A 24,772-nucleotide genomic window follows, 5' to 3' on the forward strand; every position below is an offset into this window, starting at 1 on the left:
TGTGAAACTGATTTGTAAAACTACTGTGTGTGTGTTTCTTGCCTGACTAGACCCAGCTTCTCAAGGACCAGGACTGAGTGTCTCCCAAGCAGTCTAGTGCTGGCACATAGTAGGCATTCACCTGGACATGCCGGACTTTTTCAAACTTTAAGTTATAATTTGTTTGGACACTTTGGCTGGGAATTTTGATAAAACATCCCTAGTTAAAAGATGGCAACCAACAAGTCTAGATGGAAGAAACAATCAAAGAGTAAAATATACAGCCTTTAGAATGAGCATTCCCAGGCTCTGCAGAGGGATCCTGCAGTCACCCAGAGTCAGTCATTATGCAGAACCAGAGAGAGGGCTCAGGAGTTTCCATTAGTCAAAAAAAATCTGCTGAGGGTCATGGGCTTCGGTGTGCTGAGTGTCCCTAAGGGGAATCTACGAGTCCCTCCTCCCACTTCCAGCAGGATGGCACCAGAATACCCCAAAGATACACAAGGTCTCACAACCCCACCTCATAAAGTTCTTCCTGCTGTCTAGCTTGAATTCTTCCAGCTAGAGTTTAAACCAGACAGCCCACAAGTATCTTGCAGAGTTGCAAAGCTAAATTAGTAACTCACATTGAAAAGCAGGATATTTCACCAAAGTACAATTTCTGATTTATCTTGAAAGGTTGGAATAATCTGGCCATGCAGGGCCCACATTCCCACAAGACCCTATCGTTGGCTGGAGGCCTCCCCAGCTCTGCTCCTATGTGGGCATGTGGAGACATGAGGCTCCTCTGGGCTCTTTGCACCTTGCCTGTTGAGTGACAAGCAATTTGTTGTCACTCATTTAACTAAGCAATAGTGAACCTCTCAGCTTTCCCTGCAAGTGAGGTGGGCCAGGCCAGGAGCTGTGCTGCCTCCAGGGCTCACTGTCCTGCAGGGGCTGTTAAGGCAAGGAGGGCCTGCAGTGTCTGCTCTCTCAGAGCGCCAGTGTGCGTCAGGAATGCTAAGCAGCCTTCACACTCTGACCCAGTTTGTCTTTTAGGACACACTCTCCAAATGGCTGCCAGGGCATCATTTCTGGGTCTGGAGAAGAGGATTTTTCTGCAGGGGATACTGATTGCCCATTCTGGGAGAGAAAACTTCCCACAGCCTGTTTTGCAACCAGCTCTCACGGAGTGAGAAACATTCCAAATTTATGCCCAAATCGAAACAGACAGGCATATGAAGGTTCAGGTCCCAGTTCTTTTCATTATAAATCCTACTACAGGAACATGGAAGGGAAATTATCCTTCAACTTTTATTTAAAAGTCTGGGGAGGGAAGGAAGAAAGAAAAATCCTTGCAATCAGATTTTTCTCACATTTACATTTGTCCCTTGTTAACTGCTAATGGCGCGTTCATCGTGCTGTGTAACAATTGTGCAAAGATTCATACATTTACTGCATGCTGACCTGTTTGATACTCATTATGAATTTAATTATTATTAAGTACCCACATGCATCAGGTGCTAAACAGCGGATGAGGGGCGGGATGGGATGAAGGCTCCATGTTGCCAGTCTGCTGCTAATGTAACTGCTTAGCTCTGCTGCTAGCATTCCCAGGCTCTGCAGAGGGATCCTGCAGAACCATCCTGCTGCCTTGGAAACTTCAGATACCTCCTGTGTGGGTGGGGTGACTGAGGAGGGTGGGTCTGTGGGATTCCCAGGCACTGGGAGGGGTTTGGAGGTGATGGGCCTATGCGGCCACCCCATACCTTGCTGGGTATTCCAGTCTGGTGTCCCTGTGGGACAGGGGAGGGGCATGGGGCAGGGCTGAGCTCCTGAAAGTGGCAAGGTGTAGGAGCCACCAGCAGGAGGTCCACAGTGTGGGGAGAGGAGGTCCCTTGAGGCAGCACTGCTTGGGCGGGAGTAGCCAGGGTGACAGTGGCAAGGTGGCAACAGGCAGGGTGTAAGTGGTTAGCGTTGCCAGCAGGCAGAGGGAGCACCAAAGACTCAAAATACCAGAAGGGTGGAAAATGGAGTTGAGGAGATGACTTTTTTCAAACAGTATCTGTTTTTTTTTCTGATTATAAAAGTAATTCATGCTGCTGTCTGAATTTTTTATGAGAATCTACTCATGTATTAAAATAGTAAAATTTTTTAGCCACACATGCACAAAAGAAACACAAACCTATCTAATTTGGGGGAAAATGCAAGTGAGGCAAGTAGAAATGAGAGTCCCTCTGAACCCACCTTCAGGTCTACAGCCTACTCTCTGCAAGCTTACTAAAAGCAGGGGCACGTTTCCAGGTTGCTGCATACGGGTCTACCGTGATGACAACTAGTCATAGTAGGTGTCAGTAGTGTAACTAAAGGCCAGTTACCTGCTGTGCTCTGTGGCTTACATAAATCACTGCCACGCCTTGAGCAGCCCTGAAAGAGGTGTTATTACTCCCATTTTCAGGTGAGGAACCAGGCTCAGAGAGGTTGAGTTACTTACCCAAGGTCACACAGCTAGAAGGGGGCAGTCAAGCGTCAGTCCTAGTTAGCCCTTCTCCGAGGCCCGGGCCCTTTCCACCACATCTCATCCACAGTCCAGGATGGCAGGAAGAGGTGCATAAATTGCATCTCATACCCACTTATTGAGTAAGACACGGTAACAGTAAAATGGTTAAATCAATGCTTGGGGAAAACTGCTTGAGTGGCTCAGAATAGGCCAGGCAGGTGCAGGAGAGATGAACCTCAGGGAACCCCTTGGCAGCTTTTGCACTAACAGTGGGATGGGCTGACTTTGGAAAGGAAAAGAAAAGGGGCTCCAGGAGACAGCAAGAGAGAAAATGGCCAAAGTGGATGGAGAAATGACTCAGACCACTCCTGGGTGTCCCGGGCTCCTCACGTGGGGCCGAATGGTCAGCAGTTCTGCAGCCCTTCCCCGGACAGCGTGTCCCTGAAGCACTGCTGGGAACCGCTTCATCTCCCCGGGCAAGGAAAGCCTCATTAACCTAACTGACATTTTCCAGCAACAAATGTTGCTTCTGTTATTAAAGTAGGCCCAAGGGGAAGGCTGTTCTGCTAGGGACACCCACGCCTCCTCCGGGAATTGTGGACAGGCTCTAGGAAAACTGGCCTGTTTTTAAGCAGAGGGCACGCTTCTCCTTTCAAAAGGAGTGAAGACAATTCAGCTTGGCTGCCTTAGTGAAAGGAAACTTAACCCAGAGTCATTCTTCGAGAGATGTCTTTTTTGCTGTTTTTGCCTCTGTTTTATTTTATTTTTCTCCTTGAGGGTAAGTCCCAGTCACCAGGCATAATGCGGGTCTAGCTCCTGCCCCCCAGTCCTATGAAGGGTAAGTACTTGGTCTCAGTATTGATTACTCAACACAGCTGATGAGATCCCTCCAAGGCAGAGCTCATGCTCTCTGAAAAGTGAAGCGATTTCTCAGAATCAGTGAAACAGGGGCTCCCAGGGAGGAGACCAGCAAGAAATGGCAGAAGAGGTCTTCCTGCTATAGAAGAAAGTGAGAATGTTCTGGAAAGTACTGCTGAAGGGATGCATCTGCAAATCAGATCGTGTTTCCCAGAGACCATCCTCTGTCATCCAAGAGATTTCACCTTCATTTCTTGGAATCTCAAATATTGGTGCTTCCTGGCCAGGCCTCCACCATGGGCGGGCCCCGGTGGCCAGGTAGGTCTGAGGGTTCCCCTCTGGGTGCCCTAGCTGTGGGAGGGAGGCAATGTGGGACACGGGAGGAGTCTGCATGGAGAGGAAGGAAACCTGTGATAGTCCAGCTTTGTCATGAACTTGCTGTGTGACTCTGGGGAGGTCACTTTACCTCTCTGGTATGTCACCTCATTTCTCAAGTGGCTCTGGCACCTGTTAGAACGTCAAACTTGTGGTCCTTAACACCTTGGGTGGGCACCTCGGTGGCTTTTTCTCAGTAAAACCTCAGACAGCAGGGGAGGTGTGGGGAGAAGAGGTCCTGTGAGCAGGAGAAAAGGCAGCTGAAGGGAAGGTGGTGACTCATTTTAAGGATGTCACATGTTGAAGGACTGCTCCCAGCGCTTCCACCTTTCTCTCCTGGCCCTGTCTCTCTCCTCCCTCCTAGTCCCTTTGTCAGATGGTTGATGAGGCTGTGAGCTGCCATCCTCCGGGAAGCTGGGGTGCCCATCAGGACGGTCGGGGGACATTCGGTGTGGGGGGACAGTAGGACTTGGGTGGCCTCGGGGGTTCTTCACCTCCACGTTGCTGGGAGTTCAGGGCTCTGCAGCTGAACAGAGGGGCCCTTAGCTAACTAACAGTGGGAGGTGCTCAGGCCTTGGGGGCGGCTGTGGCTGTATCCATCAGCCTCTGTGGGGAGAGCTAAGCGGACAACATAATTAAAACTGAAAGGAGGCCCTGGGAGGATTGGCTGGAACGTCTCTGAGGACAGCTCTTCTGCGTCTGAAACAGGACGTGCTTGTTTGCTTTTCCAGGTTTGGGAAACATCCCCAAAGAGCAGGGTCTTGGGGCTGTACTCTGCATCCTTCAAGGAATGTGGGGATTCTGGAGGAATTCCAGGAAGCCCTGCGGAGCAGGTGTGGAATTGGCACCATGGAAGTTACTCCAGAAAAGACAGGAGGTGCCGGGCTGGAGACAAGCCCCTGCTCCAGGGCAGGACTGACAGCAGAAAGCCCCACACCCTTGTCCCCACTACTGAGGCTCCGGAATGGCAGCTTTTGCTTCTTCCCCTTCCAAACAGGAAGTGCCACTTAGTCTAGAGTGTCTGGGAGGATGAAATGAAGTCATGTGTGTGAAAGCAGTAAAGAGAAAAAATATCATTAGGGTTGGTTTTGATAAAAAAGCATTGGGCATTAAACTCATAAAGTGGCACATCATCCAGCCTCCCCTCATGGAACTCGTCTAAGGGGGTTGCCCCTGGAATGCAGGTTACCAGGCCCGCTGGGGACCAGGATGGCTCATGGGTCTAGTTTGGGTTGTCAGAAACCAAGACAAGGATTAGACACTTAAATGACACCGGGGCCCACCTCCCCTTGCCCTGCTCCTTCCTCTACTTCCATTTCAAGGGTGCCCTCTGTGCTTGATTAAACCCTATACACACTGTGGTGCTCCTGGCAAGTTCGATTCCTATGGCACCCCTGGGAGGTTGTGACTCGCCCAAGCTAGCCCACAAAGGCCTAGAACCAGAGCTTCAGTCCCCTCCGTGACATTAGAGGGCGAGGTCAGAGCGTCTGCTCCAGAAGGTACCATGCATGCCAGCATGGCCTGGGGAGCCATTTAAAGAACTCTTCTTCCAGATACTTTTATACCTTAGAAGTGAGCTGGGGCCTGAGCATATGTATGAATTTATCTTTAAAAAAAAGGTAATATGTACACATGACAAAAAAAAGAAATTAACAGTAGAAAAGAATATAAAGTGAATTCGACATCTCCTTGTCCCCACCCACAATTCCTCTTCCCAGAGGCTACTGTCAAAACCTGATTTTCATCTTTCCTTCCAGCAGGCTCCACCTACAGGGCCTCATTCACATGCACCCCGCCTGCTTTTGTGTAAATGGTAGCGCTGCATACCCACCTTCTTCCTCACTCAGCAATGCACCTGAGGGAGTGTCCACAGCCATGTGTATGGACCCCTGCATTTTTGGGGGGTCACACTTTAATTAACCAGTCCCACATGGATTATTTCCAGACTTTTGCATAACAGATGATTCCCCAGTGACTCCCCATATGCTTTGCTCATATGGAAAAGGGAAATTCTTAGAAGCCGCAAGGCTCCATCAAAGGGCATCTGGTGGATGTCCATGGCTCTCCCCAGAGGGATGGCTTGCCACTCCCACTGGAGGCACACCCTCGGCCTACCACCCCTCCAGATCTTTGCCATCTGATGCAGGAGCAGCATCGCACTGTGGTTGAATCAGCAGTCCTTTTATTATGGGCGAGGTCCAGCATCTTTTTGTGCTTAGTCTCCACCCCACCTTTTTCTGTAAACTACCTGTTTTTCTCTTTTCCCAGGCATGGGTATTTTGGTAAAGCATCTGGAGCAATTCTGGGGTGTCCTAGGACCCCCTCCCATCTGTTCTGGATGACTCAAGCCCCTTTCATGCTTTAATACTGTGAAATCTGTGAGTGTCATTAAAAGCGCAAGTCCGGGGATTGTCTGGTTTCAGAAAGCCCAAGGGTAAGCAAGAGAAAACCTGAGCAGGACGGCAGTGAAAGAGGCGGCTGAGTCCCGCCTCGGGCCTAGAGAAGGACGTCCTGGCTGGTCAGGGCAACCCTCTTTGCAGGGGAGAACGGGCCATGCTTGTCTTTAACATTTGCCCCTTGTCCCATGCAATTTAGAGTATGATTCAACCGAAAACGATGGAAGCATTCTGCATCTATATCCACTGAAAGCTCCTCTCGGGAATCCAGAGCCAGCACACTCTTGCAACATCTGCCCCCTCCCTCCATTTCAGGTCAGCTGTAGAGTCTCCCCTTCAGCGGATCAGGAACTACCTGGTTATACCACCTGGGCCCCACCATCCTGAAGGGAAGGGATGCAAGAGTCCCAAAGAGTAGCTCAGGTATCAGAAATGCACCACAGAATCACCCGAGCTTAGTTATCGGCAATATTTCATGTGATTTATCTGGCATGGTTTGCAATGTCCTGGATTAATGCCTAACTCATGCACCCTTACACAGAGTTTCTGTTTTATAGGAAGTGCTCAAATAACTGTTGAAAGAATAAATCATTAACACCTGTGTGACTGTCCCCTTCTTTCGCCCAGAGGGTAGTTAGTAAGTTCAAATTGGTTCATTTCAACTGTGCTTACAAAGACTCCTAGTATAAGGAAGCCCAGCTTTCCATAAAATTTCAAAAGCCCGTTTCTTTGGCTGGGAATTAGGGTTGCCAGATAAAGTAAGGAACTGCCCAGTTAAATCTGAATTTCAGATAAACAACAAATAATTTTTTTAGTGTAAGTATGTCCCAAAGATTGCATGGGACATACTTATTGTATTAGTTTTCTTTGGCTGCTGGAACAAATTACCACAAATTGAGTGACTTTAAACAACAGATATTTATTCTCCTACAGTTCAGGAAGCCAGAAATCCAAAATCTGTATCACTGGGCCGAAATCAGGGTGTTGGCACAGACACACTCCCTCTGGAAACTCTGGGAGGAAATCCTTTGCTTGCCTCTTCCGGCTTCTGGGGGCACCGATACTCACCTCACCGCGAGTCTCTGCCTCCATCACCACATTCTCTCCTCTTCCCTTTTTTTAATCTCTGACTCCCTTTTATATGGACAAGTGATTGCATTTAGGACTTGCCCAGATAATATAGGATAATCCCATCCCAAAATCCTTCATTTAATCACATCTGCAAAATCTTTTTTCCAAATAAGGTCACTGAATTCATAGGTTCCAGGGATTAGGATGTGATATCTTTGGGGGGTGTAATGTAGTCCACTATACTTATACTAAAAAAAAAATTGTTTACTTGAAATCCAGATTTAACTAGGCATCCTGTGTTTTAATTTGCTAATTCTGACAGCCCTACTGGGCCTGAGACTCTCATGAGAGGGCAGGGACTTAAGTGGTTTGCCTTTAAATGCTACCAACTTTCTAGGTATGAGCCTAGGGACTAGGCCATAGTCCCAGCCCTGCTCCTCAAGATCTTCTGTCTCTGAAGTAGGGCTCACTGTTCACAGTGACATTCTGGTTTTTGGGAGAATCTAAAGGCTTAGATTAATATTAAGTCTTTTTAAAGGATTAATATAAAGCTTTTAAAAAGATTACAGCAAATAGTACATGTATTTCTACTTTTAACACTTAAAACTCCAAATGCAGACCTGTATCCCCCCACCCTCCAGGTCATTTGTATGAAAGTATTAACAGGAAAAATAGCATTGAAGGTGTTTTTTATGTAAAACGGTACTTTAAAATCCTAAAATGGCACATCACCCACGAATATACAAGTCAGGCACTTGTCCTTTCTGTTCTCGAGTCTCTTTAAGAAAGGCCTTAAGTTTTAATCAGTATTGAGCTCATGCACTCATCCATTTATTCATTCACCAAACAATTGCTGAGCGTTTATTCTGTGCCGTGTGCTGTTCCAGGCACTGATCATACAGAAATGATCCAAACATTGCCCAACAGACAGATGAATGCGTGAGCAAGCCTGGTTCCTTGGGGAAGCCCCAAAAAGTGGAATCGGACAAAGTTGTGGAAATTAAACATAAAATGATGGGCACTAATAATGTGAAAGCAGAAAATTATAATCAATTTTCTTTGAAACCAGTAGTGTGGAAAGAAACCCAAGTGACTTATTAATTATCTTTAAATTCTAACAACCATTTTCAGCCTTTAGTAAGAGAAATAAAAAACAACTTTGCATTACAAAGTATGTTACTTAGCCAGGTCTGCCATAATGGGATGGAGGCTCTTCCTCTTTCTGTGTCTTCTGGATGCCTGGAAATGTGGGTGATGGGCGGCAAACCGCCAGGTCAGCCCACTGGTACAGCCCAGAGTGGGGATGCTTCACTTGGTGATTTCTCCCGTCACCTGTGGCTGCCACCTGCTCCCCATTACTAGGACGCAGGGAGTCCTTTTTTAACACAAATTATGCCCACACCCCAAACACATCTTCTGCTGAATAGACTTCTCTTAAGAGAAAAAAAGCAATCTTTCCACTTATTTATTGTAAGGTACAAGTCCTTAAGCTAAAATTCCAGGTCTCTGCCCTATTGCCCTATAAAAGAATAAAAATAAAAAATGTTTTTGTCTTTGGGTCAGGGGGAGGAACAGCTTGAGGTCTCCTCTTCTGGTCCCTCCCCCATGTTCCCTTCACCCCAGTTTAATAAGTGGTAGGACCCCTTAAGCTAAAGCAATGAATGGAAATCTAAGGATGGAAAGACCAGAATGAACTCTGGAGTGTAACAGCCCAGGCCTAAAAAGCCCAAGTCCTGAGTTCAAATTCCCTGTCAGTCTCAAACTAGCCAACTGATTTCAGGTGCCATTTAGCTTTCCTGTCCCGCTTAACCTCCCTGACCCTCAGTTTTGTAATCTGGAGAAGGGAAAAGAGTTCTTAACTCACAGGCTCATGTTGAGAATTAAAAGAAGTAACATAAACTGTAAAGTACTATCTGTTTGTTATCCATTTGGGGAATGGGAAGACCTCCCAGCACCCTGAAATCACATCATGTAGGCCCCCCAAATGTGAGCCCGTCCATGCTTATGTATATTTAAAGAGCTCCTGAACTACTCCCCTCTCCCAATCACCACCTAGGGGTTGACTTTCAAAGAAGCGTATTAAAATGACTAGGATTTTTTAATGAGTGACCATTCCCTAGTTAGTCCAAATTAGAACAGTGTTAGTGTATCCAGAAAGCCAGAGTTCTTTGCAGACTTTGGGCCCATTGGGGACAGGGTTTATTCCACTAGAAGGTGACAATCCCAGGAGTCAGAGTGACATAGGGTCTGCTGTCTATTTTGTGGTCATATCCTTTGGCAATGAGGTCCCTGCACCCAGGGCACAGATGCAGCCTGCATGCCCTGGGCTGTCCAATGAGCGATTGGAGAGCTGGCCCTGCCCAGTGTCCCCATACTCCTCACTTTGCATCCAGGGCTGTGTGCAAAGGGGCCCACAGCCTGTAGCTTCCACCTGGATCCACGGGAGCTAAGCAGGCTGTGCTTAGTGTTGAGATGGACAACGTTCCTCCACGTGGCCCCGTCTTTCAGTTTGGGGTGCCTCTAAGACTTTTCTTGAAGAACTACTCGCTACCCACCCTGAATACAATTTATAGACTGAAATGATCCCTGTTCTTCCTTCTCCCCAGAAAAACCCAACAGAACAGAAACTAGGGTCGGATCTCACATATGGTGCATATGGCATGTTGGCTTTATAACTAGTGGACTTTTAAAAAGGTTGGGGAGAAGGTGGAAGGCAAGAACAGAACTGAGAAATGACTCTTGTTTTAGTAAGATGGAAGGGTGACTGTAGGAAATGTATTTCAATACCACAAAAGTCCTCAGTGAGGTTGTAAATTCTAAATAATGCAGTATGCATGACCCCAACTGCATCTGTGTGAGCCCCTCTCTTCTCTGTTCCCTATCATCCCCCTTTTCCTGACCCTTGAGCATGAACCACGGGTGTAGACAAGGGGGAAATAAAGTGGATTGTTGAGAAAGAGGGATCGGGCAGTACCCCAGGAGGCTAGATGATGGAGGCTTGTCTCCTTCTCTCCCTCCCCTTCCACTTTTTCCTGACAGCAGAGGGCTTGCTTTCTCTGCCTTGACCAAGGAAACTGTGCAGTTTTCATACTTTCTGTGAGCTGGAAGCAAAACGAACTTCTCTATTATAAGTATGGACAAGCCCACAACACTAAATTCGGTTCTGCCGTCACTGACGACATGAAGCGGCAGCCCAGTTTAGAGGCTAGCTTTCCATTTAAAATATTTTCTTCAGGCTCATGTTACATATGACCCATTCACAGAGGCTGGAGGGCACAGCGCTAAACACATGTCCTTGGCCAGAGGAGAGGCTCAGGAGTGAGGGGGGTGGATAGAGAACATGATCTGCTTCCCTCCCTAGCTGTGAGGTCGCTGGGCCTCAGTTTGCTCCTCTGCCAAATGAGGATAATAATCCCTGCCTCATGGGGGAGTGAGGGTTAAACGTGGCAGTATTTTCAGTAAAATCAATGCAATCCACTACTACCAGTATTAGCAACATTTACACAGGGAACCTAATTTGGACTAATAGGGAGTGTGTTAAGTTGCTCTGAAGTATGGCAAAGCAGCAATTATAGTAAAGGAATGTGTTTTTATTATTTTCAAGTATATAGTACAATAGAACCATGTACTAGTAGGTGGAGAACTTACTTTGTTTAAACTGGTAAAACTCATCTGACATCAGCCTGTTTGATTTATAAGCATCCAATTGCATGAATCAAGACTAATTATTTTGAGCTCCATACGTGGCTGGGCAAGGCACCCAGGGGAGCAGGAAAGCTGCTTAAGACAAGCCTTGCCCCCAAAGGCCGTACAACCAGAGGGATGTTGAGACCTGCACACAAAGCAAGGTAAGAGGGAAACAACGACGCATCAGCCTCCGCAGTGCTGACGACTGGTGAGAACTGCAGTGTGTACAGACCTGGTCTTGCTGAGCGCAGCAGCTGGAGGAGGCTTCAGGCGGGACAGAGACCAGGGAAGGTCAGCAGCGGGACTGGACCAGTAGGACTGGTCAGGGAGGCTGAGCCCAGGCACGGTGACCTGGGCAGGCAGCACGAGGTGGGGTTTAGCTCAGCAAGGAACAGAAGACCCCTGAGTGGACTCACGTAGGGCAGGGCAGATGACAGGGCTGCATGGGGAAGAAGGATTCGGCAATGATCTGCCAAACAGATTGGGTAGGAATTTGGAAACTGAAATTGGGAACAATTCATTATTGTTTCCATAATGACCTGAGGGGAAGTGCTAAGGTCTAAACTCATTTAAGCACTGGTGAGCACGGGACTGGAGAGGGAGGGGCAAACCCAGGCAATGTCTGGGAGGAAGAAACTGCTGGTTACATATGTTCCAGGATGTGGAGGGAGGAGAAGAGTTTAGAACATCCAAGGTCTGCCACATCAGGACTGGAAGATGGCAGGTTCCAGTGACTAACGTGGAGGAGACCAGGGCAGCTTTGGGAAGAGTGGGGTAACCAGAAGTCGATGATATGGGGCCACCAGACACCCAGACTGGTGCTCAAGGCCAGCCACACTAGAGCAGTCAGGATGTTTGTCAGGGTTTTGTACCCTGAAACACTACCCACCGTCTGCCTGCATGAGGAACCCTCCACTGACAGGGCGAAGGCAAATAGGTTGGGGCCCGGCTCCAGCTCAGTTCACATTCCAAGAGCAAAAGCAGTTCAATGAATGAATCTTTACTGGGCTCCTGTCACCAAATAGCCATCAGAATTGTTACCATCAAAGTAAACGCTAGCCTTTAATTTAATCACTCTTGCCTTAATCGACTCCCATCACATGCTAAACCCAGAGTGGCAGGAAAAGGCTGCCCTTGGGCATAATTAGAATATGTGATTCTGTACCAGACCCTGTCTGATTAGGAGAAAATGGAAAGACTCCCAGACATTCTATCTGAGGGTCACAACACAAGCCAAGAAGTCCCAGCCCCTCTCTGGAGAGGTGGGTACTGGCAGGGGCAGGATATCATAGGAAGTTACAGTAAAGGTACCTGCTGATGGGCGCTCACCCCTGGGAACCAGCCTGTACCTTCTGTGAGTGAGGAGGCGGCACCTTTACTATTTCTGGAGTCAGGCTCCACTCAGCCCTTGAGACTTTAGATCAGACTGTGGCTCCCTGGAGGCAAACAGCCTCCCTGAGGCACCTGTCTTCTGAGCAGCTCAAAGGAAGCCCCGTAGATTTTCTTTCTCCAACCTGTGACTACTCAGTGAGAAGGGAGACCACATCATTATCCATTACAAGGGGACAGACTGCATAATTCCCATTCTACAGATGGAAAAATGGAGGCTCAAGAAATCTTCATCTTTGCCATAAGTCTCTCAGTTGGTAAACAGCAAGGCTGCGATTAGATTCAGGGCTTGGTAGGCCCAAGCAGCAACTGATAACAGAGGTCCACAAATGAGGGTATGGCTAACTTCCGGAATTCAGTCTTGCCAGCAACAAACAATAGGGAGATCTTTTTAAAAGTTTTTTTTTTCTAATTTGGCCCAGATCATCAACTTATAACAGGAATCCTGCCAGTTAAACATTTCTCCCCTTGCATTTCCCATCAGACATCAAACATTGGTTCATAATTATTTATAGCACCTTAGTGACAGTAAAAGGATTTATGTCAATTTATTCCATCTTTATTAACACTCTGCAGGGAACGCAAGCAGTCATCACTCGCTGTGGTGCTAAGAAGGAGGAATTCAGAACTAGAGGAGGAAGAATTGAACCCAGTGAGAGATGCCTAAGAGCCATGTTATCTTCACAAGATTAACTCTGGGGAAAAGATTACATAGGTTTATAGAAGGTTCGGGTGAGTTTGTGAATGATCACTCCATTAGTCAAGCGGATTTAGGGATTCTTCTGCAAAGTCCTTCTTTTCTAAACTGGTAAAGGCAGAAAATAGTTACGATGGACAGACAGGGAGAAGACAGACAGCAGACGCAGAAGCTGAACTGCTGCACTGTGGTTGAGGCCAGCACAGAATTTTCCTGTTCTTAGGAAAACGACAAGACAGAAAGTGGATGGCAGAGGGCTAGTGACTCTTCTGGGGAGCTATTCCTGGTGATTCTGGCAATGGGCAGGCAGTTTGAAAGGGACAGGTTCGTGCAAATCTACACCATGATTACTATGGTACTCCAACGTATCAGGTTATGTACAACTATTTTATTTGTATATACAACCTTAATTTGGCTGATTAACATATGTTGATTTAAATTCTAATGCATTATCAATACCAAAGTTGAAAGCTGTTCAGGTTTTCAGCAAACCCAATATAGAAAATCCAAAGAAGGTAATGAATATTCACATTTAAATAAATATGATTTATTATAGAGTGTGTGTGTGTGTGTGTGTGTATATATATATATAACATAAATACATTTATACGTATATATATTTTCAACCAAAGAGATTCTTTAATTTGTAACCTTCCCTTGGACATTTAAGCATTTGGCTTCTGATTATTAATTATCCAGTCAGCCTCCTTTTGAGGGGTAAGGCATGGTGGGGAGTGAGGTAAGAATGGTTTCATGCCACTGTCCAATTAAGAACAACTGAAAAGAAGCAGCTCTGAGATGGCCTGTAAGTTAATGGCAGAACTGGATTTGATCTAGGACAATTCTGCTGACAGGGAATTTGGAAGGCAGAGCCGTCCTTTACGCTGGGGGAAGGGGCACAGGTCCACAGTTCCTCCATGAACTGGTTGTTCCCTGCACTTCTCCTGCTTGGCATTATATGTTAGCTGCAGATCACATGCCAGGCAATTATGGACCCAGGGGTCTTCTTGTATCTTTGGTGCCTTGGGGAGGAGGACATGAAGATCAAAGGGCATCCTTGGACTCTGCTGTACAACTGCAGACTTGGTCCCCAGATGACATCATCCAGCCTTCTGGGAAAATGGAAAACTGGGCCATACGCTGGTAGGAAAACCAGTATCTGGGACCAGAGATAATTATGTATCTTTTTCTTTGATACCTCATTTAGCAGTGGAGTGGACAAGTCCAGCCGAAGGGCTATGAATGAAACATCATTATCAATGGCTCCAGATTTTATTCTAATTTGCTGATTTAAATGTTTTTTAATTCTTGGATCTTGATCTAAAACTCCTTCACTAAGGGGAGTTAATAGAATAAAGAGAACTTAATAATTTTGAGTCTTATGGGGAGAATTGTGCAATGCTCCCTTAAACTGGGATCCTATGTGAATGGATTCCAAGTGCTGTGCTAGAGACAGGCAAAACGTCAGGGGAGAATATGCCCACTATTTCCTTAATACAAAAGTCCCCACAGGAGGCCCTCTCCTCACTGACACTGTGTAAGAAGCAGAAATGAAGCACTGTAAATATTCAAGGCTGGGTCTTCAGGGTCTGATGTCCACAGCCAAGGCCTCCTTCCACCGTAGCCAAACTTCTAGGTCCATCATACTTGTTATAGTAATCATATAACTTAAATAAGGTGCAAGCTAGTAAAATACAAGTGTAAAATCAAAGATGAACTCTTAAAATCATTAGTTGATTATAAGAGAATCAAGTTGAATGCTTTGGAAAGACTTCATAAAGGCAATTTTTTAACTGTCAAGTGAGATATCAAAGGTTGAAAAGGACAGTAAAATTGCAGGGATTCTGCATTCAGATTACTCCACAGTGTAAGCCCTTGTTGCAAGGCACTGAAATCAGAAGACCTGGACTATGCTTTATGGGCGTGGCTTAGGCAAACAAGGCAAGGAATTCCAACCAGCTGACCCAAACACCGAGAGAAGGCCAGGGCCCTGCCCCAAAGATGGGGTAATACCTGTGCATCTATCTGGTTTAAGTCAGTCAGATGTTTGAACTATATATGGATCATTTTTTAACGATTTTCTGGTTTAAGGACTTAAAAAAAAATGATGTATTATGACTCTCAGTCTTCATTTCATTGTTAAGGTCTCTTAAACCACATTTATTAATGCAGATATGACATGCTTATTGGATACTTGAAATTCCCTGGATTCAGAATACAACAAGTTTGCTTTATTTAACATTTTTCTATAAAGCCTGCTTGTCAGTTTACCAACTTCAACACTCTGTTTAATGATTTCATTTGTAAAATCTCTCCTCCACTGCCTTCCATTACTTTTTTAATCCTATCAGCACTCTCTTTATCCAATGAGTAAAACTAGTAAGATCTCTGAACCCAACATACTAAGCCAGGTGGGAGGGATGGTGGGAGGGAGGGCAGTTCAGCTCAGGCTGGTGTGGAGAGTACACAGTCTATTCTGGGCACGGAGCAGATTTCAGGAAGGAAGGGGACAGAGCAGGGACAACAGATGATAAGTTACTCTGCTTGCCTTTGGCAAGAGTCCTGTGTGTACATTTATACATGGGTATGTGTGATTTTTAGGGGGTCCACTTCCACCTAAACAACAATGCCTGGTTCCAGGGGAGCCTGGCAGCTGCCCACTTGCATCTTGATCCCTAGTCAGTGTGACATTTTATTTGTTACAACTGATTCTGTCCCCAGGGTCAATAGACACCTTTACACATTCATTCAGTCACAAGTGTCCTTCCAGAGGCTGCTGCCCATGAGGCCATTTACTGAGAAATTACTGTGTTTCAGGCCTGGGCTAAGCACTGCATCACCCCGTTTAAACCCCACAACAACCCACGAGATAGGTACTATCATACCCCCAGTTACAGACAACAAAAAACTCTCCAAAAGGCTAAACAACAAGGCTTAGGTCCCATACTGAGGGAGCCAAGATATACACCCAGGAGGTCTGATCAGAGCCCACACCCTTAACCATTAGGCCAGACCTCATGTCTCTACCTGCAGGACGCTGCCCTGCACGGGGAGCCTGTCACAGTGAAAACAGCGTCTGCCCTCAAGGTGCTAACAAACCTTTGAATAACTGAGGCACAAAATACATTTCTGGGGATTAATCTATAGAGTCCCTGTTTGGGGCAAGCACAGAGCCTGCTGGAATATTAACAAAGCAAAACCAAATTCAGATAATCTGCCTGGAAGTCATTCAGGTTTGCATTTTGTGGAAGCAGATTCTAACTGCACATCTGTAGAGTTTCCTAATCAAGAACACAAAAAGCTCAAAACCATCACGAACCAGCCTCACATTGTCTCCCCACACTCAGGCGAGGGCCATCTGTGCAGGAAAGGAACCTGGCAGAGGTGGAAGGAGCATGGTGCCTGGCGACAGGAAAAGAATTCTTGGACAGCAACCCCTTTAGCAAGATAATAGGGTGAGACCGGCATGCATGGTACACGTCTGACTGCTCACACAGCAGGCCCCAGAACTGCCCCTACCTCGCACGTTTGCTTGGGTGGGGTGGCAGCAAGTCCTGTGGATGGAGAATTCCAGGCAGTCCGTCTTCACCACAGTATAACGGAACAGTTATTGCAGAGCCGGGGCCCCAAGAAGTGAGAAAAGCCTCCAGGTCCACCTCTGCCAAGGGAGACCTGAGATTTTTACGTGAGGACCTTCTATGCCCTCCTGATGCATCTTGCACCCACAGGCTCAGGGCTGGTCTGATCAGCAGGTATCAAAGCTTCAACCTCTTGGAAGGGCAGAACCTAAGATGAGGATCTGAAGTCCCTAAAACTTGAGTGCTTTGACCCTTACTGTAACTGAGTCGGTCATGATCCCCAATCTTCATTTCCAGCCTTCTCTGAGCCAATTAGACCTGGCTTCTCCTTTGTATGACAGAGCAGTCCTGAAATCCTGGATCTGGGGAGAAGGTTTAAAGTCCCCAGAATATTTTTCTCTTTGCTCTATAAATAGAGGCCCAGAAGTTGAGTGAAATCCCTCACTCCATGTGTCAAAGCCACATCAGAAACCGTGAGCTTTAGGTTCCAATTTCAGACTCTTGCAAAAGTTCGTTTGTGAGCCAGTGGTTGTGGAATTAGAATATTCCACTAGGTCAGTGTTTCAGGTCATGCTTGGGTTCCCAGGTTAGTCCATAAAACCTATAAAGCCCACAGGTAGCTAAGAGAGGGATGTGGCTAATGTCAGACACCCAGCTCCACTATTCACTGGCTGAGTGACCTTTAGTAAGTTACTAACCTTTTTGTACTTCAATTTCCCCATCCGAAACACAGAGATCGTAACAGCACTTGTTACGCAAGGGGGTTGTGAGGATCAGACGAGATGATCTCTGGGGAGCTCTTAGAACAGTGACTCCTAGATGACAGTGAATATAAGCCTCCATTAAGAGAACAGTGCCAGGGTGACAATGTTTATATGGCACTAGTGACATTTGTGGCTGGAACATTCTGTGGCGTGGGCATCTGTCCCGTGCTTTGTAGCATGTTTAGTAGCATCCCTGGCCTCTACTCACTAGAGGCCACCTCACACCAAGATAAACATTTTTTTAAAAAACAGATAAAATTTTAAATTTTATTGTGAAAAAAAAAACTGTCTAAATATTTAATTGGCTCCAGGGGTTGAGAACCACTATTTTACAGGAAAAATGTGGAGAGTCCCAGCTGGAATACTGGGCTCCTCTCCTGGCTGTGGCCCAGTGGGTGAGGCTGGGGTCTTCTTTTCCCCTCACCTACTGAGGTGCCCCCCATGCCAGCTCCAAGTCACTACTGGGAGCACCCAGAGAGGCAGGTTAGGAGCGGTCGGTCAGGTGGGCATTTCTGCGGATGTGGAGGGGTTGGGGGGGTTCATCATTTTTTTCTCTGATGATTAAGAAAGCAGGGTAAGAAGGAGAGGGAGGAGCAGAAGCAAATGGGGTTTCCCACCTCCATCCCTCTGGTCTCCCCTCACGAGGAGCATCTGCAGCCCCTTAGGTGGCAGGGTAGGGTCTTCCTTCCCCTGGGGTGGAGTACGGTCTCTCCTCTTCCCTTTTTTCTGCACCCTTTGGGCAAACAAGGGTGAGGTGAGCAGTGGGAACCAGGCTCTGGGGCCATAAGCAGGGGGTGCTGCAGTGGGAGGGCATAAGGCGTGAAAGCAGGGGAGGGCATGGAGGTAACCAAGGGGTGCGGGCATCTTTCTGGGTGTCCCTTGGACACAGCAGAGGACAAACTGGATTGGACTGTCCCCAAGCCTTCCTGATGCCATGACCTTGAATAAAGTCCCCCTCTCATTCTGCTTACTTTTCACCAACTTTTGGACCTACATTTCCCCACTTTATCCATCTATTTGTTAAATGAATAAGGGCCTAATACCTGTTGTATGTCCAGCACTCCATAATAAAGTTCCTAAGGATGTTTTTGTTTTTGAGTGATTCCTTTTCAAGGTGGGAGTGAGGAAGATACTACCTAACTAAATAAGGTGGCACAGTCCAGTTGTAAAACTATCATGTGTTTAATTAGAAAACTAACACATGTTGGTACACACAGCTGTGGAGCCACTCAAACCATACATATAAATGCTGAGGGAAGGTGGGAAAAACACAGTTTCTTAAAATTTTCAACAAATGTGCTTCACAAGCTGATAAAGGGCGAAGGAAAATTCAGCCTAAACAAAGAGCACCAAAATCCTGTTACATCCCCAGGCTGGCACTGCCATCAAAGGGCATGTGGGTCAAAGAATATGTTCAACAGGAGGGGCTCTTTTTCCAATTGGAATTAATCTGATCCTTCCTCAACCAAACCAATTCTACATTTTTTTCTTGGGATTTGTGGGAATAATCCATTTCTTTTGTTCTTGTCAGGAGAGCTGTTCCTGATACTAGAAACCACTTAAAAGCCACGCCCTTCTCCAATGGGCATGTGCAGAGGAGCCCTGTGCCAGGGCTGGGCCACACAGTGCTGGGCCACTCATCCAAAAACCAGCAAAGCCAATAAGCCCCTCCCCCAGATTGTCCAAAGACAACCACAAGAGTCAAGCCAGGTTATTGTAGTAAACATAAGCAAATGTTGGTTAAGGAATTGATCAGCTTCAAGAGTCATTCTGGATTGGGCACCAGGGAGGGGAGTAATTTACTTATTTGTTTAAAAGAAGGGTTTGGAGATGGGGAAATGGAGGAGCAAGTCTTATAAGGTAAACATAAGCAGCATCATAAAACACAAGGTAATGCCGTAATTCATGATGCTAAAAACAGGTGTTTCTCGCAGCAGCCCAGTTTGAAAAAGACAGATGCACCCCTATGTTTATCGCAGCACTATTTACAATAGCTAAGAAATGGAAGCAACCTAAGTGTCCATCAGTAGATGAATGGATAAAGAAGATGTGGTACATATACACAATGGAATATTATTCAGCCATAAGAAACAAATCCTACCATTTGCAACAACATGGATGGAGTTAGAGGGTATTATGCTCAGTGAAATAAGCCAGGTGGAGAAAGACAAGTACCAAATGATTTCACTCATCTGTGGAGTATAAGAACAAAGAAAAAACTGAAGGAACAAAACAGCAGCAGAATCACAGAACCCAAGAATGGACTAACAGTTACCAAAGGGAAAGTGACTGGGGATGATGAGTGGGAAGGGAGGGATAAGGGGGAAAAGGGGCATTACAATTAGCACACATAATGTAGTGGGGGGCCACGGGGAAGGCAGTATAGCACAGAGAAGACAAATAGTGACTCTATAGCATCTTACTACACTGATGGACAGTGACTGTAATGGAGTATGTGGTGGGGACTTGATAATGGGAGGAATCTAGTAACCACAATGTTGTTCATGTAATTGTGTATTAATGATACCAAAAGAAAAAATAATAATAATAAGGGTGAATGTAATGACCACATTGTTTTTCTTGTGAAACCTTCATAAGAGTGTATATCAATAATACCTTAATTTAAAAAGAGAAGGAAAAAATAAAAAATAAAAGCAATATGCACAGCAAAAAAATAAAAAATAAAAATAAAAACAGGCGTTTCTCTTTCTGTTGCTGGATGGGTCAATTGGAGGGACAGTGATCAGATAAAATCAAAGCCGTCCTGCTGAGCCAGTGGCCTTGGAGGGGCAGGCCGGGTAGGCAGAGGTCATACGTTCCACCATCCATCCCAAGCCGGGCATGGAGTTACAGGTTTCTGAGCGTTAGAGGCCAACTGGGGTCTCCCGGAACGCAAAAAGTCCAGGCCTGATGAGGATTCAGGGACAGTAGTCGATAGCCCTTGGATCGGTGCCGGGCTGGCTCAGCGCTCCACCATGAGAGCACGGGAGCAAACATTTCACCCCTCAAGATCCTAAGAGGAGGCCGTTTAGTTAAAGAGCGCGCAGAGCCAGGGATGGAGTTTCAGGATCGGCATATGATCTGGCCTTGGGTATTCTGTTAATAGCCCCCAGGCCTTGACCACCCGAGAGCCCCAGCGAACCGCCAAACACTATGCAAAATGGAGCGAAATCGCGGACGCCTGGCCTGGGCTTTGTTCGCGGCATTGGGCTAAGTGCGCTCGCTCCTGGCCTCCTCATTCCCTTTGCCCCAACCGACAGGAGGTGAGCTCTCTGCCAGCGGTCCGCCCCCCTTCCTAGGGCCGCTCAGAGATGCTCGCTCTGTCTAGAACCAGCATGCCGAGCCAAGCTCTGTGGGTGGTGGGAGGCGGGAGCGGAAGATGCTGGAATGATCTAAGGATCAGGCTCTCCAGAAACCCGCCTGCTTTGCAAGGAGGCCTCCCGGTGCCAACCTCGACGCCCCAACCGGGAAGGTTCGGCCTGGCCGCCGGCGGGCTCTCTACCCTGAGCCGAGTCAACCTCCGGATATGCAGATCAACCTGCGAGGCTTGCGTGGATGCTTCGGCCCCCAAGACGCTCATCCTTTCAGAACTGCGCCCTCACTCCAGCATTCACTGATCGCATTAATCAGAGACCCGCGCAGACCCGGCTCACCGCTGGAAGACGAGGTTGGGACTTGCTCGCCAGGGATCCGTACCCGCCCAGCGTTTCAGGCGCAGCAGTGAACTTGGGCTCTTAAGTGAAAATCTCACACGTTGCTAAAATAATATTCAGCTGCAATGTTAAAAATACAAGACGGATGCCTATCTGTGTGGCTGCCGGAAGCCAATTAGGAGGAGCCAAGGGCTCAGGGTTGGGGGGGCTCCCTTCAGCGCCCCTGACAAGAGGGGACGCGGCCGGCCCTAACCCGGGTTTTAAATTTCTACTGGGAAAGGGAGGGGCAAAGCCGCTAGTCGGTTCTGTGAACGCGTGTGGTTTCCATGGTAACGTCCCTTCCAAGCCCCGGCCCCCCAAGTCAGCTCGGAAAAATGGGTGTGGTCCGAGGCACCAGAGGAAGCCTCTTGCCCTCTCCTCACATTCTCCCTCTTGGCGAAGCAACACGGCGTGAAGCGGGAGGGACCCTGCCTGCGAGGTCCCCTCAACCTCCCGGGTGTAGCCGATGCCTCTAGGTACGCAGCCCAGTGGGGTGTGGTCCCCCCAGAACGCGCCGGGTGTAGGGAGAGGTGTAGTCCCTCCGCTGCCAGGTGCACAGAGCGCACCTTAGGCCCGGCGGACCTTCCTGGCGCGCGGCCGGGCTCCGGGAGGCAGCCGCGAAGGGTCACGCCAGTTTCATGGGTGCCCTCGGGACTGTGACTCGAGTTCACCGACCCTAGCAAGCCCCAAGATCTAACAAAGGGCTCGGAAATGAGGGCGAAAAATGGGGTGGGGGGACCTCCCTTATAGAATAAAAGCCAAAAAACCACGGCTGGCAACGCAGACCACGTAATCCTACAAACAAAGCGGCGAGCCCCCGAGGAAGATCCTGGATGAACGCCCCAGCAAGCCCGCAGCAGCAAAACGCCAAGATTTCTGCGCTGATTGCCACCCTCTCCCCACCTCCCACACTTTAATGACAGTCCCCGCCCTGTCCGCTGAAGCCCAGCCACCCGGCTTGGCGTGGTACAGTAAAGATAGGACACACCGCAAAAAGATGGCACCTCGCGTTCGGAGGGGAAAAAAAACCAGGGGTGGCAGTGGGAGGAGGCACAGCTTACCCTCCCCCTCCTCGCCCACCCAGATCCACACCCACTGCCGCAGTGAGGGGCGAGCCCTACGCGCCAGCCCCAAGCCTCCGGCAGGGAGCGCACATGCCGGACGCCCAGCGTAGGGCGCAGAGAAAGGGGCCCGCCCCGAAATGCACCTGCAACCCCCGCGCGCGTCTGTGCCGGGCTGCGGCTGTGAGCACCAACGAGCAGTGGTCTGCAGCTGCTGAGCCCTTCCACCTTGCAAGGCCAGGTGACCCCAGCCTTTCCCAGCCTCTACGTTGGGATCCGCGTACTACCTTCTCTCGGGCACGGCGCTCCTTGCGTCTCGGTGCCCGGCGCGCGCAGGGGGAAGGGCAACCAAAGTGACAGCGCCTGGACCCCTCCCCATCTCCCCGATTCCACTCCCAGCCCCCAAATGTCCCCTGTGGGTTTCTGAAGGAGGAAAACGGTAAGAGGCTGGGCCACCGCTTGAAATCAGGGGCAGGGAAAGCCCCACGGAATCGCTGTCGGAGATTTGGGAGGGGCAGGTAGGGAATCATCTTTTCTAGAACCCAATCCTTTAGCTAGATGGCAAAACGGGCAGAGAAATCGAATTACAGGTCCGATTTTGGGGGTCGTCATTGGACACCCCCCGCCCCTCACACACACACATAAGACACACGCCCATTGCGGCAAAAGGCGGCGATCGGGAGTGCATAGCAGCCCTCTCCCCCAGGTCACCGCCATCCGTGCCCCACCCTCCGGGCACAACCTCTACCCGGGTCCGCGCGAAGAGGGTCGAGTGTACCCTCGTCGGCGCGCGCGCGCGCACATACACACACACACACACACACACATTCTCACACGCGTGCGTGCATCCCTTGCATGGATCCCTTTACAAGCCGCCCTATCCCAGTCCCTGAGTTCCCAGGGCACAGAGAAGGGTTCCCCGCCTCGCCCCCGACCAATGTTCACCTCATGAAACCCATCTCTGTGGCGGGGGACGAGGGGCGGTGGCATGGAGTAACAGGGGGCGCGGACCAGGAGGCAGATTTCGGAGCCTCGCGCTTACCTGATAGTCGACAGAGGGCGAGGACAGGAGAGGAAAGCAGAGGAGAAAGTGGCTGTGATGGTGGCGGCAGAAGGTGGGCGGCGGCGGTGGCGGCGGCGGCGGCGCTTCTGCTGGTGCGGGAGCTGGTGGGTGGCGGAGACTGCGAGCGCGCGCACCGGGGAGAGAGCGCGCTCCCGAGCCGGCGGGCGGCGCACGCGCGAGCAGCGGGAGCGCGAATCTCCCCCGGGGCCGGGAGGGCTGCTAGACCTCCGCGGGCGTCTTCTCCTCCGGCCACCAGCGGGCGCGCGCGAGCGCCCCGCCGCTCGGCCGTCCCCCGCCTCCTGGCTTGCTCCTCTCGGCGTTTCTCTTTCCCGGTCTTCAGTCCCTGGAGGCCTCGGGCCGCGGCTCTGACCTCCACGCGCACGCGCGCGCATTGGCGCACGCGCACTCTGGGTCTCCTCTCACCGCTGGAGCCTTTTGTCTTCTTTGAGGGTTCTCCTCCCTCGGGAGGGAGGCTCGGCTGCTTCCTGGGGTCGGGAAGAGGCTCCGCCCACAACTCTGCTGTCTCTTTCCTTCCAGTGGTCCAGGGGGGATGTCCTTCTCGGAAAAGTCCTGGACGGGTTTCCACATGCAGGCCTCGTCCAGGCTCGTGCTGCTGCCGCTGGGCAAGCACCCAGACCCTCCCTTGAGTCTCCTGAAATGGTCCCCCTTGTCGGAGATCAGTTTCCCTGGGTCTTCCTTTCAATTTGTTTTCTTTCCATTTTTTTTTTTCCGTTACTGACCAAGGTGAATTCTTTCCTTAGCCAATCCACTTAAACAGGCTCGGTTGTAATACAGTAGTACAGTTTTTTGTTTTTAAACAAGGAGCATTCGAATCTGTTAAACCTTGACCTTAGAATTAAATTTAAATTGGATGAGGGTTCAAATAGTGCTTATCGCATTGCAGAGCATTTTCTCAATTATTTTTATCTTTTTTGTTGAAAAAACACCGTTATACTGTAAGTAGAGCTTGAGATCTGAATTGCACACCTCAGACTGAAACTGACCGGAGGCTTCCATTCTCCTAGTCACCCATGCACACCCACTCCACCCATCCCCCACCTCAGGGGATTTGGGGACAGCTATTTTGTCGTGGGGGGATGGGAACTTGTCTTAAAGATTTAATTTACATAACACACACACACACACCTATAACCAACATTGTATGTTGTGGATTAATACAAAAAACAGGTTATTAAGATGCTTTATTTACATGGTTTAGTTAACATATTATTATTGGGAATACTGGGTGGGTAATGGAGACAGGGGCTAATTTCTTAAGCCACTGGTTCTGAGTCTCTGGAATTGACCTTTTTGTTGTTACTCTAACTGCCATCATCCTGGTTAAAGACCGCTGCATTGGTTCTGGACATGGAGTGACATCGCTGGTCTCCCAGCTTCCTGTTTCTCCCCATCTCAGATCAGTTTTGCACCCCCTAGTTGGATCAATCTTTAGAAACAGTGATTTAAATCATGGCACTCTCTTGCTCAAAAATACCTAAAGATTCCAACTGTGCCCAAGTGAAATTAAACTCTTTAGCCTTAATCTTCTCAGCATTCAAACCTCCCCACTACTAACCTGACCCCCTAATCTGAGCCCCTGTCCTCTCCAGGTTTCCTTCATCCTGCATAGGGCCAACTGAGCTTGTTTGATTGGAACTCTTCCCCCTCCCTTTCTCCTTATCC

General features: G+C 48.5%; 1 protein-coding gene across 1 annotated transcript in view; it reads right to left on the bottom strand.

The window, feature by feature from the left end:
- MAPT (microtubule associated protein tau) overlaps nt 1-23,205 on the bottom strand; it is a 92,479-nt gene extending 69,274 nt beyond the window's left edge. Inside the window, exon 1 of the mRNA XM_057501589.1 lies at nt 22,972-23,205. The gene's annotated coding sequence lies outside the window, so the exon portion shown is untranslated. The remainder of the gene's footprint in view (nt 1-22,971) is intronic.
- Nucleotides 23,206-24,772: the final 1,567 nt, after the last annotated feature.

Source organism: Manis pentadactyla, chromosome 4 (genome assembly GCF_030020395.1).
Source record: "Manis pentadactyla isolate mManPen7 chromosome 4, mManPen7.hap1, whole genome shotgun sequence".
NCBI classification, from domain to species: domain Eukaryota; kingdom Metazoa; phylum Chordata; class Mammalia; order Pholidota; family Manidae; genus Manis; species Manis pentadactyla.